The sequence below is a fragment of the Ascaphus truei genome, chromosome 18 (genome assembly GCF_040206685.1).
Source record: "Ascaphus truei isolate aAscTru1 chromosome 18, aAscTru1.hap1, whole genome shotgun sequence".
NCBI classification, from domain to species: Eukaryota; Metazoa; Chordata; class Amphibia; order Anura; family Ascaphidae; genus Ascaphus; species Ascaphus truei.
This window is the reverse complement of record NC_134500.1, coordinates 18,484,022-18,495,909: the sequence shown is the minus strand read 5'-3', so window position 1 is coordinate 18,495,909 and position 11,888 is coordinate 18,484,022. Positions and strand designations below refer to the sequence as shown.

At 43.6% G+C, this 11,888-nt stretch overlaps 1 long non-coding RNA gene across 2 annotated transcripts; it reads right to left on the bottom strand.

The window, feature by feature from the left end:
* Positions 1–3,278: 3,278 nt before the first annotated feature.
* Positions 3,279–11,828, bottom strand: LOC142468990 (uncharacterized). 2 transcript variants are annotated; one of them, XR_012788930.1, is made up of 4 exons: positions 11,684–11,828; positions 8,815–8,906; positions 6,944–7,237; positions 3,279–3,653 (listed from the first exon to the last, which is right to left on the bottom strand). It is a non-coding gene; the product is annotated as an uncharacterized LOC142468990 (long non-coding RNA). The 2 variants fall into 2 exon arrangements; XR_012788929.1 differs by lacking the exon at positions 3,279–3,653 and adding an exon at positions 5,433–5,857.
* Between the last annotated feature and the right edge of the window lie 60 nt (positions 11,829–11,888).

Sequence of the window (11,888 nt, the reverse complement as noted above, 5' to 3'; positions counted from 1 at the left end):
TGCGCTGCAGGTTTAATGCCATTTTAACTATCGCAGGTTTAGCCCACCTCCCCAGCAGTATAAGATCTTTGCAACACTTTCCGGTTTGTAATAATTTGTTGCCAATTATCTCGGCAGTTTGAGCTGTAAACTGTAACAATAGATAATGTTACCTTAGTAATATAAATACATTGTAGCTGTTACACTGAAGGATTGATTTAAACTGAAAGGCACACAATCAAGATTGTTACAGAATTATAACGAGCACCAAACGATTCCCAGCTTAAAGCTGCAGTTCAGTGTTTTTTTTTTTTTTTTTTTATTTATTTTTTTACTTCAATAGTTTCATGTGGGCAATCTCTAATTACCTAAAGAACTGTATAGCTGCAGGTCAATTCGTTCTCCATGTATTGATCGGCGAAATTTGGTGACATAATTAGTGAAGGGATCTGTTTATATTCTGCTTCTGTCACTTAGTGGAAGCTCATGAATATTCATGAGCACTCCTGCACTGACATGTGCTAGAGGGAGGGCAGGGCTGACAAAGGGGTGTGCCAGGGCTTGTGACATGACATGAAGGGGCAGTGCCTTAGCAAATGCTTGTTAAAATAGAATACAAGAAAATTGGTCTTTCAAAGTTGTTTTTTTAAAAACAGAAAATGCTAAAAGTATTTTCTTACTACAGAACTGATTTATTAAAAAAAACACACATGCAGGATATTGACTGAACTGCAGCTTTAAGTAAGAATGTAGAATTATACACTGTCATATGCTTTACATATAAAAAAAGGGGGAAAGTAGTATTGTTGCTTTAAAAGCAGACCATTTCCACTTTCTTGGTGCCCGTTCAATGTTCCTTGTACAAAAAGAACGAGGACACGAGAGATGTGGAATTTCCAAGCATCTGGGTTAGTTCAATGCTAGAGCTGCTGCCCTGAATGTCTGTTGTGGGTTCTAATCCTGTCGGGTCTGACACTGGTACCCCCTTCATCACAAGGCTCTTTAAACGGATTGGTCTCAAGGATATATTTTAGGATGTGTAACTCATTTAAATATACTTTGCGTAGACATTAGCATATCTCCCATGGTACCTCGGGTATGTTCATTTTTTCAGCACAGGCCTCTCCCTAATTTATTTGGAGGGAGGTTTGAGGGGACATATATACATCTGGAGATACCTATTAGCCCACTGTCACCACACTGTTTTTTCACATTTCATACCGCGAGTTCTGGACATGCCATAACGTGCGATTTGGGAATGACAAATTCGTAGCTACTCGAATAAGTCTCTAAGACTCACCTGAAACTTTACAACAGTTTTCATGCTGAATAACTTTAAACTCTATAAATCTACTTTGTTAACACAGCGTTTTCAGATATTTCAAAGAATTAGACACACGTCAACTTTCACAAAAAATAGATTCTACCTGGTGAAATACTTTTATTTGGTACATTCGCATGTAAGGTTGTGTTTGTACCCAAACATTGTCACATACTTTCTTTCATTTATTACCACTGCATCTGCTGGAAAGTTGTTCCATGCTTTAAATGCTCTTGCAGTAACGTTCTTTTGGGCTTGTCCCCTTAATCTACAACCTTTTGAGTTTTAAATTAACAACCTCTTAAAGGAGCAATTCATGGCCTTTTTTTAATTTATTATTTTTAACATGGGTTTGAGGCAGGGGGTCTCCAGAGCTGAACCTCGTTAATTTCAGCTCCGGAGACCCCCCCCTACTTCCCGAGATACTTACCTCCAAAGGCGCCGGTATCTCCTGCAAGTTTAAAACTCCTGCATCACGTGGGCCAATAGGAAGCCGGACCCGATGACATCACGGCTTCCTATTGGCCGGCACAGCGCGGGAGATTTGAAGCTCCGCCATTACGTGAACCCTGCTAGCTGAGTGGCTACAACACTCCCTTCGGTTGTAAGTATCTTCAGTAGCAGGGGGTCCCTGGAGCTGAAATGGATGAGGTTCAGCCCAGGAAACTCCCTGCAATTCTGTTAAAAATATATATATATATATTAAAAATCACCAAAAACAAATTGTATGGATTACCTCTTTAACCTGGTTTTTCTGATTCTGCTGTACATACCATGCATGTTCCCTTTTTGATGTATGGACCTTTTGTGGTTTTGAAATTTTGGTTGTACATTTATTGTGTTTTTAGTTTTCATGGTGTACCAATAAAATCTAGTGCAGGGGGTGGCCAACTCCAGACAAGACCTCCCAATAGGTCATGTTTTCAGGATATCCCTGCTTAAGCACAGGAGGCTCAGTCTTTGAATGAGCCACCTGTGCTGAAGCAGGGATATCCTAAAAACCTGAGCTGTTGATAGCTCTTGAGACCGGAAGTAGATTACCACGTGGGAAGGGTTAAGCGGTGCACTGCAGAAAAAAAAAAAACAGACGATAAGGCTGGATCGCTCCAAATGGATGTTAAGAAAAATTATTTATTTGGCCATTGGCAACATGATAAAATAGATCAACTGGCAGAGACGACGGTTGCGTTTCGCACATAGGTGCGCCTTATCACAGAGCGATCCAGCCTTATCGTCTTTTTTTTTCTGCAGTGCACCGCTTCCCCTTCCCCCATGGGAATCTACAACCGGTCTTCTGCTACCTCCGGGCGCCACGGTCGTGAGTAAAACGGACATGTTTATACAAATGTTAGTCTAGCTCCAGGAGAACACATTAATTGTTGGGGGTCTCTGTGTATCACGCTGTGGTTCATCAGGGGCAACCCCTCTGGACAATAGTATTTTCAGTGCATGTATCTCCAATCCTGGGAGCATTATTGACTGTGCACTAAAACAGCGGTGCGCAAAGTGAGGGGCGCTGGATTTCTCTGGGGGGAGGGGGGAACGCGGGCAGTTGCAGAGGCCCCGTGCTCTTCCTGTTGCATTTAAATTAAATGCCGGGGGATCGCGTGAGGTCTCTGCAACTCTAAAACTTACCTTGACTCTGCCAGCGTCACTCATGTCCATGGCAACGTTGCGGGTCACGTGACGTCACATGACCCCGCCGCACGAGGTAAGGAAGGGGGGGTAGAGGGGAGGGGTGCAGCAAAAAATGTTTGCACGCTCCTGCACTAAAATTCCACCACACAATGTGGTTGTCCGGATTGATTTCTATCTCATGAATACTTACAACCTATCAAGTGGTTGCTGTTGGTATACTTTGGAGCATTGGTTTTTGGATGCTTTGCTTCCTCTTTTTTTTTTTTTTGGTAGCTCAAGAACTGGAGTTGACCCCACCCCCCTCCCCCCTCCCTCCTCCCCCCTCCCCCTCCCTCCTCCCTCCTGTCATTTGCCTTCTGTTGCGCTGACTGTGTACTCAGCACTGTACATAGATTATCGCAGGTGCAATGAGCCCCTGCCCCAACAGAGCTTACAGTCGTTGGATGCCTGTGGCACAGAGAGATAGCAACTTGCCCATGGACACTGCAGTTTGAACCAGGCGCCCCTGCTGTGTCCTTCTTTTCAGAGCCAGTGCCTGTACTCCCTGAGACCAGTTTAGCAAAATGATTTCCTGACATGGGTATGAAACCCTGGAAAGTCCCTGAATAATTGATTGCACATTGTGCAAGCGCTTCGATTTCACTGCAATTCCAATGTACGTGACCTAGTGTGGCTGGTACGTGCACCACTTCTCCATTGTAATTGCCAGTCCTTCCTAGAATGAAAGTGAACGTGAGACACGGACATGTTTCTTAATGGGTTAAATTAGGTGACTGGCTCTCTAACGTTGGGCACATGTAAATATTTATTACTCATTTTATTAATTTTAATGGTAAACAGGCATTTTATAACCCTCCAATGTTTGTAGAGGATCTTGGCGAAAAGGCAACCCTCCCATGTACAAGTAAGATGTTAGTTCTGATTTGTTCTTTGTAAAGTAATCACGGTGTCATCATTAGTACAACAGATTAACATACTGTAAGTAGTTGATATGCATGGATTCAGCAGGCCCAAGGCAAATAAAAACATTAAAGGTGTCTAATCAAAACATTACACTACCGTTTTTAAACTGCTCTATGGGGCTGACCCTTTACTGACACAGCAACCTCAATGAGTCATTTTACCACAATCCAGTATTTAGTGGCTCTGACTCCTTATAACAGCCTGGTGATCGAGTTCTGTGTGGCTGTTATTGCTCAGCTGTACCTCACAGCACAGAGTTTAGTGACCCACAAAACAGGGTCATATCACGGAATGGAACGGCTGTTCTGGAAAAACACAAAGCCCAAAATACCAGGAAATGTGGTGATCTTTTGGTGCGTAAAAGTCATTTCCCTTCAGTATCCTGAGCCGTGAAAAATATAATGTGTTAGCATCATTGCAAATCACTTCAGGAAACTCGAGCTACTTCCTGTGCAATCAGTATTTCTATTGCACACTGTTTGCAAAGAGTAGAGTGAGGCAAAGAACAGTGGGTAATAGTGGAATTTAATAGAAATGTAAAAAGTAGTTAACTACATCAATATGTTCTGATTTATTTTTTTATTCAAGTTAGATTTCCAACGCTGATGACTGTGCTTTGGGCCAGTATAAATTGTAGTCAAACTTTGTTCCAAATGTACAGATTGGATGATACCAATCTAAACCTTTATCACCCATCTGCATTCCCTGTTCTAAGTGCTGTGTATAGTGAATGTTGAGAAACATCAAATATGACCGTAAAACAAATAAGGCATTGTGACTACTTCAACACCAAATAATACATCTTATATAGTTCGTGTTATGTAAACCATGATTTGGATGAAAGTTTCCTCCCACGAGATTCTTTCGTAAATTGCATAAACGTCAAAGAGAGGATTACTAAGGTCTTTTAGCATTCATATTATTATTAACATAATCTACTCTTTATATGGCTCCTACATATTCCGCAGCACAGTGCAATATGGGTGTGTAAACATCCCCCACCCCCCCTCTCCTCTCTAAAGGGTTACTAGTATGATTAGTGTGTATCGGGCCTCGCCCTGTGTTGTCATGGGATCATGACATCATGGGGAGTAGATAAGGGCCATAGGGTTGCCAGGTGGTGAGTATTGAACCGGACTGTTCTGTATTTGGACACCCTGTCCAGTAAAAAAAATGAGGTAATACTGGATATGTATGTATCCGGTATTACCTCTCTGGACATAGTGACCTGATCGGCTTGGGGGGGGGGGAGGGGGGAATTTCCCAGAGCAGGGATGTTGCTAGGAGTCTTGGCAGCAGCTTCCATCCTTATTTGCTGCTACTGAGTAATGAGTTCTCAGGAGCCTGAGGGTGGGGCCAAGGAGAGGAGGAAACGGCATGGAGCGGAGGGAGGTGTGTGTGTCTCGAGTGCATCGCACCTTTCAACATTGTGTCCAGTATTTACGGAGAAGCCACCTGGCAGCCTTTAATAAGGGGAGGGGAAAGTTCGAGAAGGTAGGTTCAAGGATGACAAGAGTAGAGGAGCCTTGGAGAGAGTAGATAAGTAATGTTTATAAAGTAATAGCACAGATGCGATACCCTAGTTTATTATGTTGTAGATAAAGGGTACTGTCTAAGTGAGGATCCCCAAAAGAAGGAATGGAGTCTTGAATATTTTAGGAAAAGTAATATGGCACGCCACAAAGGTCTTCAGGAAAGAGAGCTCCCGGGTGTTGGCGGGTCAGCTCTAACTCCGGATCTGCACTAATATTCCTCATCACTCTGTATAGAAGGGGCAGTTCCCAAACAGGCCAAAGGTGTTGGGTCACATAAGAAAAGACACACCAGGATTCCATGAAGAGATCTAGAGAACTCTGATTAATACCAATATGATCCCGAAGTAACAAGGGGGGCTGGGTCCCACACCAATTCGAGCAACTAAGTCGATGCACCTCCATTTGAGTGTTGAGTGGGTACCTATGAAAGAAACGTATTCATGTATGTCTACTATAAAATACAGCACAACGTTGTCAATACGTGTATGAGCGGTCCCTGTGCTTGGAGTAGGTCAAAGTTGGAATGATTGCAGTCTAGAGAGAGCAACACAGATTTGAGAATACAGGTTGTAGGGGGATGAGAGAAGGTGGGAGATTTCCTCTTGAGTAATCAGAGAAGTGAAATGTAGCTTTGGGTTCAAAGAGGGGACATATTAGCGTGGTTGGGTGTAGACAGTATATGTTATTCTTTATAATGTCCTTTTTTTCTTGTAACTGAAGGCAGTAGGGGGACGTAGAGAGTGGGTAGAGAAGGGAGTTGAAAGTAGTGAACACGTGTTGATGATTGGAGGACAGAATAGATGAGAGAAGAAAAATACTTGTTTGTATAGAGGGCAGCATTGTATGAAAAATCACTGAATTTGTAATGTATACAATCTAACTAAAAGTGTGATTTTCTACACTAACTTTCTGCACTGTGGGAGCCCTTCTGAAGGGGAGGGGTGTGACAAAAAGAAGAGAAAAGGAGGAAGGAAAGGAGGTGGTGGTAATAGACGGAATATGGTGTGTTAGAGGAGAACACACGAGAAAACAAGATCAAGTGAGCGACCATCACAATGAGTCAGTCCACTGGGTGAGATCAAAGGCGGAGAATAGCTATAAAATAATAAAATGGCTGGAGAGTTTGGGTTGTCGATAGGAATGTTAAGTCTCCAATAATTAAAAAGGGAGATTAAAAGAATACAGGTCTGCATTTTATGGCTTATATTTGTGACAATTTTTCTTTTAAACAGATTGAGATGTTGGATACAACCATTGAGGGTAACAGTTTTACCACAGTGTGACTTTGATCAACAGCTGGTGTCAATGGTCTACATGTAAAAGGTCTAATTGTCAGTGTTCTACTGGGTTATCAAGGGAACAGATTGTTGGGCCACTCTATGGGACCCTAATGGTCAAGAGCGTTCTGAAAGGATTTACAGTCAAGCATATATACTTAGTGTCATACATTAAAACGTTTATGCATACATGCATACATACACTGCTTTACACAAAACAAACTGACTACCTGAGAGCTGCACTCAGACAGATGGCCATTGGAGATTCAAACTGTCCAGTCTCTACCCAAGATTTTGTTAGCATCCTGGTCAATCTGGGAGTCCTGACCAGTCTGCCCTTAATGGTCCACTGGATGTAGGTGCCCAGCATAGATTTTCCTGGGTACCCAATGGGCCATTCCGTGCCTGCTGGTGGACGTTGTAGTCGCCCTATCCTCCTGAACATGATACTTTCCAAACTCGTCTTTAAATTGTGGTCCATTCTCCCAATTGTGGGTACTACTTTGGTCTAACCATTAGGTTCACTTAAAGTATTAAAAAAAGAAAGGGAAACAGAAAGACCAGGATATTTTTATATGTTAGTATCTTAATAACTAGATTACAAGAGTGCTATTTATGCACTTCATACAAATTAAAGAACTCCCCAAAACGCATCAATTAAGTATTTCAAAGGTACCACATTTCACTCGAGTGTAATTCTTTTAAGCGGCTATTTTCTGTGGTGGTCATGTGAAATATTCATATCCATGCAATAAAATTGTTTCTCTCAGTTTGCATGACAACAGGTCTATAGTCTAAGCCCCATTGCCTTTAGGAGTTGTGAATCATTTTTTCAATAATTGTTTTTTAACTGAGGAAAGAAATTTGCAGAAGTGAAAGAACAGGGCTTTGTGACTTACCACCAAAATGTGGGGGAGGGTAAGAGGAACCAGGGATCAATGAAGAAGGGTCAGGCAGGGGTGCGCAAACTTTTCAATCCGCGCTCCCCCTTGCCTGCGCCTCCTTACCTGTTCTCAGGCTCCAGGCGTCATATGCTACTATGTCATGTGACATGTTGCCATTTGACCCCGCGGTGTCATTTGATGCCGCGTTGTCATGGCGACGCGTCACTGAAGAGCCGGCTGAGAGCAGGTAAGGCAAGTTGCAGAGGCCTCGCGTCTCCCCCGGCATTTAATTTACTTGCCTGGGGGAAGAGCGAGGGGGCTCTGTAATCACCACCCCTCCCCTAGAAAATCCCACGCCTCGCAGTTTGCGCACCCCTGGGGGAGAGAACCATATACGTAAAAAAAAAAAAAAAATGTTTATATCATTGGGAGAGGGACCCAATCATTGCTGGCATTTTAAGCCTTCAGTCACAAACCTGTAGTCACAGGGATCTGCGATGGAAAATTGAGGTACAAAGTAGAGCTCTACACACTAGTTCACAATGCAATTCTTCATTTATTGTAACAGCCAAGAAACAAGTTCTTGAAAGACGTGTGTGTGTGTGCATGTGCGCATAATGGGTGCAGGTAGGGCTGAAACTGCAACAATATTTATCTATCGACCAACATGAAAGTTGGTTTTCTAATACCGGTAACTTAATACAAGCAGTCCTCGTTTTACAACACTTCGCTTTACAACGAATGGCTTATCCAACGCTAAGCAATGTATACCTATGTTCATTTTTACAATGCCAAAACGGCTTATCCAACGCTCTTACAAAGTTGTTTGTGTATATTATATAATATATTATATTATTATATTTTATGTTATATTATTTATATATATATAATACAGTATATACACTATATAATTTGTGTGTGCTGCGTATCTTATTGCCTGCATAAAATATTTTGTGTATTTTAGCATTAAAAATGCCTTTAGGAACGGAACCTTTCATTTAAACAGTGTTCCTATGGGAAAACGTGTTTCGCTTTAAGACGTTTCGCTATCCAGCGCCATTTTGAGTAACGCATTGTGTCGGATAACCGAGGACTGCCTGTAATGCCTTTATTTCATATAGTGCATTTCTCCCAACAAGACTCAGCACATTACACTATAGTGTGCGGTATGCAGCATCTAGGATTGCCACAGACCGCCCCTGCCCAGATAAGCTTACCATCTAGAAAAAAGTACTCAGTGGCGCTGTCCCTCTTCTTTCCCTTGGATTTCTTATAAAACTTTGTTCTTTACTGCTGCTCCCAATCTCCTCTGATCAGCGGGGCAAAACCAGTCACAAAATAACAAAAAAAATAGGGGCGCATGGAAAGAGACAAAAAGCCAAGGTTAATACACAATAATGCTTTATATATTAAAAAGGGGGGGGGGGAACAAATAACACTCAAATGGAGGTGGATACAATTAATCCTAATAACCAAAACACACTCTGAGGTAGAGGTTCCATTGCCAGAACCTAGGGGGACAGGAGAGTTTCCGGTTTTGATAAGGGAAGGGGTCCAGCACCAGTTGGTAAAGCTGAAAACTCACTCTCTCCCGTCCGTCTCCTTGTGGTGTGTTTGGGCTGCAGCTACCGGATGTCCGTCGACACTTCTTCAGACAAGATTTTAGTGCCTGAGGCACAGGGAGATAATGTGACTTGATGAAGGTCACAAAGCTCCCCTGCTTCAAACTTAGTTTTGGCGTTTACAGTGTTAGTGTCTTTACTCACTGATCCACTGCGTGTGTGTGTGTGTATATGCATACATATTGTGTATGTATATATATATATATATATATATATATATATATATATATATATATATATATTTCTATCTACATATATAATATTGCTGTACTACAAAATATTTAAATTGCTTTTAACTGGGAACCGAGGTGGGTGGGTGGGGGGGTGGGGGAGAACCCTGAATATTGCGGGACCAACTATAAGCTTTGGGGTAACCCTTGGTTCTCAAAAGATGGAGAAAAAAATTGGTCTTGAAGCAGCACTCGAAGACCCCACAAAATAAAATAATAAAGAATATAACGTACAACTTGGCCTTTAATATAGTATTGTTAAAAACCAGTGGGTCGCTAATGACAAAACACCTTCTTTAAATGTTAAAAACGCTTAAAAATTCTGAGGGGGTGTACAAATGCCAATTGCTTAACCGCCTTCATATTATTGGTGAAATGCGCGTCGGGTGAGCATAACGTCACCATGCATGTAACGTCACCACGGAGGAGAGGGTTGTAGATATGGAATTTCTGCAGCACTCGGCAGTTCTGCCAGACGTTTGTGTGCGGTCAGAGAGGGGCCTGCAGTTAATATTGGATTACAAAACAAACGTCCGTCGTCAAAATTGAAAATAATTCATTTACAAATATTCTAAGTTTAGATTTTCATGGGTGACGGGTCTCTGACCTAGGCAACTAGAAAAGCTGTAATGCCTGGTTCCTGCTGGCATCAAGCCCTATGAATATAAAACTTTATATAGTTGAGCATGCACTCTATCTAGTACAATTTTAAAAATAAAATAAAAAAAAACACACATGGGGGGAGGCAGAATTGCTGCGGGTACAGTATTCCCCCCCCCCTTTCGGTACAGTATCAGTGCTCCAGTCCCATACTGTAACCAGCAAATATAAAATGTGCTCACAAGTGATTTTTTTATTTGCTATATGCTATACCAGGGGAGCGCAATCTTTTTTGCCCTGCGCCCCCCTGCCGGCTGTCCTCTCTGCAACCCCCCCCTTCTTACCAGACTGACTTAAGGCAGTGTTCGTGTCCATGTGGCGTGCAGGCGTTCAAACTGATTTCTAAGGCTGAGTCTCCTGTGCCGCTGAACGCGCGGTGCTTGGCGAGGTTGCTTCTGGCTATTTCAATTTTTATGTCCCCACTCACGCGGAGTGTGCGGGCACGGACGCTAACTCGCACTTGAGTAAACGAAAAATTCTGACTTTGAACCGCGCTCAGCTTGTCTGCAACGCCCCCGCGCTCATTTGCGAAATAGCGCGGACATCTGTCGCTTGTGCTTGGAGAGTTGGTGACGTCACCGCTCTCTAAGCATGAGCGCGGTCAGCAGCACAGGGGACTTCGCCTAAGGCTGCAGCCAGGCAAGGTGCTGGCGCTCGTGCGCTGCGCCCTGCTCGGCCGGGCGATTTATGGCTGGCTAGGTGCATGGGGGGGTGGGGGGGCGCAAGACGTCACAGAGCTGGTTCGCACATGATGCGAATTCAAATTTGGCAAAGGGCTGGGAGCTCCAAACATGTTAGAGTTCCTCTACAGCGTCATGTGAACCCTGTTTGTCTTGTTCCTCAATAAAGAAGCTTATTTTTATTGCACCTGATCCAGCCACCGTCACATCTTTTTTCTATATGCACCTACATGCAGTGCACTGCCTGCACGTCCCCTCCAGGGATACACCCTTGCGAATTCAAATTCAAGCAGGTAAGTGCCGCGCATGCTCAGGCGCTTGCTCACGCTGGCCACACACATTGCCGCTCGCTCGGCGCCACCATGGACTAGGCCTTAGCACGACAGGCCCAATGGGGGTGAACCAGCTCTGTGACGCCCCTAGGCACGTCCCCCATGGCCCATCCACCATGGCCAGGGAAAGCACCCGCTTACCTTCCAGCCTGCGCGCGGGCAAAGGCACCTTGGCCCTAGCCTTATTCTCTGTTCAGGAAATAGAAGTGTTTACTATTTCAAAGGCCTGGGAGGTTAAAATGGAGGAGTTTTCTCCTCCCCCGGAGCTCAATGTAGTGCAAGGCACGTTCTATAGTTGGAATTTTAGTTGGCTGACGTCAGTCAGCCTTTCTATACAAGGGGCGCGCACGGCAGGGAGAGGGGAGCCGACAGACAGCGGCGAAGATGAGGAAAATAATCTTTTCGCGCCGCTGCCTGCGCTCAAATGTGTGTGCGCGTGCGTGTGTCAGTGATTGCAGAACCCAAAAAAATATATATTTATTAAACATTTTTTTTCTTTAAAAAAAAATCTTATTTAGGACTTCCTTTCACTCACACAACCCATGCATACACATATACTCACACTGCAGCTCCCGGCTCTATAGGTAACTATTGAACATAGCAGACCCTGCTCAGGGGCCAAGTTACTAAGTTTAAGTCTCATAGCTGTCTGAGCTACTGTCAAGTGTCAACAACAACACTAACACGTGACATCTCCCAACGGAGGAGGGTGCGCGCGCACGTAAGTAGTGGCTCGAGAAGGGCGCGCGCGCCTAGAGCCGGCTCTA